Source organism: Rhodnius prolixus, unplaced genomic scaffold (genome assembly GCF_049639745.1).
Source record: "Rhodnius prolixus isolate KJV_2025 unplaced genomic scaffold, Rpr scaffold_7, whole genome shotgun sequence".
Taxonomy (NCBI): domain Eukaryota; kingdom Metazoa; phylum Arthropoda; class Insecta; order Hemiptera; family Reduviidae; genus Rhodnius; species Rhodnius prolixus.
In genome coordinates, this window is record NW_027411582.1 from 34,019,660 (window position 1) to 34,025,750 (window position 6,091).

Consider the following 6,091-nt stretch of genomic DNA (forward strand, 5'->3'; position numbering starts at 1 on the left):
CGAAAACACATCCTGCACAACACTTGGTGACAAAAAACACTGGCTCCGATTTTATACATTACACGTTACATCGTTTTAAAATCTCTTGGTTGATTTGTTTAATTTCTGGCGGGGGTTCCACTTGTTAATCGTCTTCTTGTTCTTTCTTGAATTTCGTTTTCTTTGTTGGTTTTGCAGACTTTGTTTCCTTCAAGTCTGTATCTTTTTGTAAGCCCAATTACCCACCAGTCCTAAAACCCTTTTTTTCCGAACGCCTTTCTAATAATCCCTCTATTTCCCTAATTGCCCCATCCTATACATAACCTAGAAATCTAGGTTTAACTCATTCTAGTCTTTGGTCTATGCAGACAGGTCTCCCCGTATATCGCTCAATCACTAAACGATATTCTTACCCTATTCCCTTTTCCTCCAATTTTATCCCAATTCATTTTTACAAACTCCATTGTATGGAGTCAACGTATCCCTATGCCTGCTTAAATGACCAACTAGAATGCGGATGTGGGTAGAAAGGCGTTCTTTGGGGAGCGAAAACTGATCTCTACCTCCTCGAGGTGCTTCCTGGGCAACTACTCCCGGGTGTAGGCTAACAGAGACAGTACACTTTTCAAAGCTTAAAACTAGCTTTCACTAAAATTTTTCCAAATTTAATTATACTTTATAAATACAAAGATTTTCATTAACGATAAAACCTCCCTTAAGGGGGAAGTGGACTAGCCACTTCTTTGGGGACCTTGGCGTCTTTGCGGGTACCCTAGCTTAACAACACGAACAATATGCAGTAACAGAACATATGGTCATTTTAATGCAATTTTTTTTTAAAAAATTCAGTTAAACTAGACTTACAATTCTTAATGTTTTCTAAAAAATCAAAGAAAATCTATTACTTACTTTCCTAAAGTCGTAAAGAGAAAATGTAGATTGCTAGGTACTGGGAAACAGAGCACTCAAATTTCACGTTTTCCAAATGAAACAGCCTGCAGTCTTGTACACCTCTAGACTGCATTTCTGTTAAAATTCAATATATTTATTGCAAAAAACCAAAACACTATTTAAAGAACCAAAGTATTCCACTTTTGTTCATTATTACCTACAATCACAACACACCAAAAGAAATGTATACTGTACATTACAAATGGAGGGAAACTTCTAGAATCATGTGACCCCACTTTTCAGAAAGACAGTGTAGCAATTATATATTTAATATTTAACAATATGAAATATGTTATAATCAATTGAAAGTATTTTTAAATTTTAAATATAAAATCATTTTTATAAAACCTTCTGAGAAGTAGTTATAATAATGTTTAAAATAATTTCTTATTTCTTTGTACTGTTCCTGATAGTATAAAGAAGATAACATATTTATTACTTACTAGATTCACTTGAGCATGATTCAGTGACTAAATCTAAATCACTAAATCAAACAGAAAAAAATTCAAGGGAACCATCACGCGATTTTCTCTTACTATAATAATTGTCAAGGTTCTTCCATTACACTTCGATACTGCTAATCTTAAAACTTCTCAATTTTTAAAGACAATATCTAGATTTTAAATTTGTACATTGCATTAATAAGAAAAGATATCCCTACATCTTATTGTTATTCTCCACGATACTGGCATTCGTATTCTGAGATGACCATCACGCAGCACGAATTTAAATCCAATTGAACATCTTTGGGATGAGCTGGGTAGGCGATTAAAATGGAGAAATAATCCTCCCAGGAGCTTAGAAGAGTTGCGAGGTGCTCTGGTGGAGATATGGGAGGAAATAACACAAGATTTCGAGAGAAATTTAATAAGAAGTATGCCGAGGAGATTGGATGCAGTATTGTGAGCAATACACGTTACTAAAATTCTTTTTCTCTTTTTTTAATCGGAAGAAATACACTTTTTTTCAAACTCATTTTTTGCCGAGAAGTACTTATTTGTTAAATTAAAGGTTTTCATTTCTTTTAGATCATTTTTTTATTTTATTTTAGCCCTTCCGTAACTTTATACTTCTTATATTTGCTAACTAAAATAAAATGTAGAATAAAAAAGTTACAGAGAAAAAAAAATAACGCATTTTTAAAGTGCGCCACTTTTTTTTGTGGAGCAGTGTAGTTTACCTGACAAATTAAGCTATTCATGTTCCAAACAATTAGTTTTAAGTATAGTTCAGATAATAATTGAGATCAAGGATAATGAAAAACGTCAATGATAATGAAGATGTGGAACCAAACTTTGACGTGAAAACTAAAACATTTAAATGCTACTTAGTTATAAGTTAGTTTTAAGTAACTCTAATTCCAAGCAGTGATGAGGTAAACCAACTTCTTTAGTTAACACCAGTTAACCAGTAACACCAGTGTTTAGTTAGCACCAGTATGACATTAAATTGTATGAGCAAGGGCAAAGCAGCTATGATATAGAAGCCACAAATGGTTAATACGAAATAAGTAAATAACAAGCTTTAGAAGTGAGCCAAATCCTGACACTCAGTGATGTGGCTAACATCACACTTGAGATGGATAAATAGACAGACCAGTCTGCTATTTTAATAAAATATTTTACATATGGGAAAATAAAGAAAGATATATTTTTTAATTAACATTCTCGTTCAGGTAAAAAAAACACTTAGTTTTAAGAATTAGTTTTAAGGAGGCTAGGATGACGTTATGGATGGGCAAAGTGGATATGCATGAATTAGTAGAATTTTAATAATCCTACAAATATTTTGGATGTAATAGTAAGTGGCTTAGCGGACAATGGAGAAAAGAAATTGTTCTAGACAATTTTGGGTTTGTTGAAATTGGTTCTTTCATTATCACAAAATCTTATAGTTGTTGTTTTTTCCTATTCTTTTTTTTTACGAATATGTTGATTGGATTTTTTGTAGTTTTTATATTCTCGCAATTGGTTTGAGTGAATTGATACTGCAAAAAATGAATCACATGGACTTTATAAAAACAATAGGTTCCTTCAGTCACAGACCCAGTCGATAATAATCTCAATTGATTAATACTCTCTGCTACTCTTCATTAGTGCGGAATATTTTGGGAAGCAGACTTGTGAACTCTGCTTTGACCCTCTGTATTTATCATTAGCATCTATAGATTTTATTGTTACTCTCCTGGCAGAGACTTTGTTAATTATTTGGGCATTTATTCCTCCTTAAACTCATTAGTGTTAATACCCTCTAATTCAACCATCCTTATGTTTTCTTATTACCGATTGTAACGTGTTGTAATTTCGTGAAGTTAAGCTATGATTTTAGATTAGCAATTTTATGCCAAGCGTATATCATTAGGTCGGCTAGTTTTGTAGCAGAGTTTCTTGATAAATAGAAAAATGCTAAATCCTCGGTACTATTACATGAATTTCCTTTTACTCCATTGCTAACATGGTAATTTTATGCCAACCGTATATTATACTCATTAGGTCGGCTAGTTTTGTATGCAGAGTTTCTTGATAAATGGAAAAATGCTAAATCCTCAGTACTATTAAAATTAAGAATAGAAAAAAAAACTGACATACTAAGATTATGCCAGTGCTTTCTAGCGACAATAGCTTAAACTACAATGATGTAATTACATAGAGACTACTTTTAGTGATCACCGCTAGGTAGCATGAACGTGTTCTTTGACACTATTAAAATAAACATGAAATAACCTCCTAACTTAACAACTACTATCTGGTAAGGAAATGGGGTAAGAAGGTAATTCGGTTTTCTCCAAATATACTCTTTATCATGTAGCAACAGTAATCATTTGCTTTATTTATTGAATGTACTTCACTCACATTGATAAACATTTTATATTGTCAGTATTTAAAAAAGACGTTTTCCCCTAAAAAAAGTCCATGTTTAAAATTCACTGATTACCTCATAATTTGATGTTTATTAATGATTGATAGTATTAAGTTGATGCTACTGTAAAAGAACTTCATATACCTTAGAAAACTGATTGTGTTAATTATTTGCATTAAGCGGTAACTTCCTAGGAAATTAAAAACTAGTTTTTGCTTCATTACTGCGTTAAGGACTTCTAGCAAGTAAGCAGAATTTTTTGTGTATACTATTATTTTTAATCACGAGTTGATGTATTAGAAGTGTTTATGAAATTGACAAGTTCCCAAGACAGTTGATAGAAGATGCATTTCAAGTGTATGCATACAAGGTTCCCTCCAGTAGTTTTAAATTCTAACATTAAAAATTGTAAATTACAATGTAAACAGTGGTATAAATAATAGTTTATATAATTTTTATTTTTGTTCTCAGCGTTCTTTGGACAGTCTAATGGTAATTCTGAACTTGTTCAATTCAAACAAATGAATAGGTTGATAACATTGATGACATTTTATGCTGTGTAACACATTTTAACTCCTACAGCAATAGTAAGTACATGTTTTAAGCTTACAGCATGTTGTTTCTCAGTTAAGATATTATGTCTTATTATCTAAAGATAAATAATAAAGTATACCACTAATAGATTACGTACCTAGAAAGTGCAATGGTTTCCTTAAATTCAAACTATTCAGAAGGTACATGAACTTAGATTTACGATTAAAAAAAAAAGTGGATGTGCTTACACTTTTAATGATTCTCTATCATGTTAGGGCTTTTTAGTGATCAAATTGGTTTACTGAAGTGAATTATTAAGCCATAAACATTAGTGTTGTACAGATTGCACATTCAAAATATTTAATTATATAATTTGGTCTTTTTACTTCTTCAAAACTGAATTTTTTGCATCAATTAAGTCAAGTATCTCAAATAGGCAGCTGGGCGTGTTGTCTTCCGCTATTATAACCCATTTCATTATTTTGAAGGATCCTTCTATACTTTCAGCCAGTACGACCTCATTTACGAGGTAATTCGCATCCACTTATTTTGATAATAAACTAAACTAGATTCTCTAATTGTGGAACTGTTCTTCAAGTATTCTTATCTATTATTTACTACGTTGAGAGTAATACTACATAAACTAAAACTTTTTTCATTTAAATTTTTATCTTTGTAGCTAAAAAAAAGTTTTAATTTTTTTGAAAGGTTTTAATTTGATTTAAATTCTGTTATATTCTCCAATCACAGAACTATTTCTATTCTGTATATAAACAACAAAAAAACTAGAATATTATAGCATGTTTGTTGTATTGTTCAGTCTGAGTAATCTTTTTGATAAATAATAAGTATGTTTTTTGAAAATATATTTCATTTTCTTTGAAAGAAAGAGTTAGGAACATTAAAAAATGATTTAAACTTCTGTATCAATGCTTTAGTTTTATTGCAGTCACATTTATTTAATTTTTTTGAATACATAATCAATTATTATAATTTTTGTTTGTCTAGTTCTTAATTCAAGCTAAACTCTAAAAACTAATTATTTTAAAAAACTAATTTATGTTCTTAAAAACTAATTATTTTAAGTACATAAATAATGTTGATTTTCAGATTAAATATCTCTGATACTGGAGTACTGCCTGCAAAACTTTTCACCAATAGAAGCCCAAGTGAAATAGACGTAAACCATCTATCCTAGGAGATTTTTGTGAAGAATCAATTAACAAAACAAGTATTATGTAGTTACTATATGTAATAAGCATGTTAGTTTCACAATGTAATGTTAGAATTTTTACTTCAAATTATATATTCTTTTTTTTGATAAAATGCTTAATTTGTTTGCTGTATATAAAAAAAGAATCTTATTTATTCTCCTTTTCATCTCAAAAAATAAAAATAATAAATGAAATGGAAAAGTTCAAAAACTTCGACAAGATGAAGAAATAATGTCCAGAAATAAAAATAAACTGTTAAAGATGTGTTATTAACATGTTCATAAAGATTTATCGTAAAAAAGCGTTTAATTTAAAAAAAAAGCATAAAAATAAAATCCTGAAAAAAATTAGAAACAGCTGCGAGAGTGGAAGGAATATAAAAGAAAACCTTTAAAAAAGTTTAAGAAACCATTGGAAAAAGTGGAAATAGTCTTAATTTCACTGTAATGCTTCTGTGTCTGCATTTGATAGTTAATATTAAAGGCAAACCTAGATTGTATGGGTTGGTCAATCTATATTGAAAATCAAGAAGTAAAAACTGTTGGGAAAAGTAG

General features: G+C 30.1%; 1 long non-coding RNA gene across 2 annotated transcripts; it reads left to right on the top strand.

The window, feature by feature from the left end:
* The first annotated feature begins 1,367 nt into the window (after positions 1-1,367).
* LOC141447504 (uncharacterized) lies at positions 1,368-5,649 on the top strand. 2 transcript variants are annotated; one of them, XR_012454371.1, is made up of 3 exons: positions 3,541-4,034; positions 4,261-4,376; positions 5,434-5,649. It is a non-coding gene; the product is annotated as an uncharacterized lncRNA (long non-coding RNA). The 2 variants fall into 2 exon arrangements; XR_012454370.1 differs by having other exon boundaries at positions 1,368-4,376.
* The last annotated feature ends 442 nt before the right edge of the window (positions 5,650-6,091 follow it).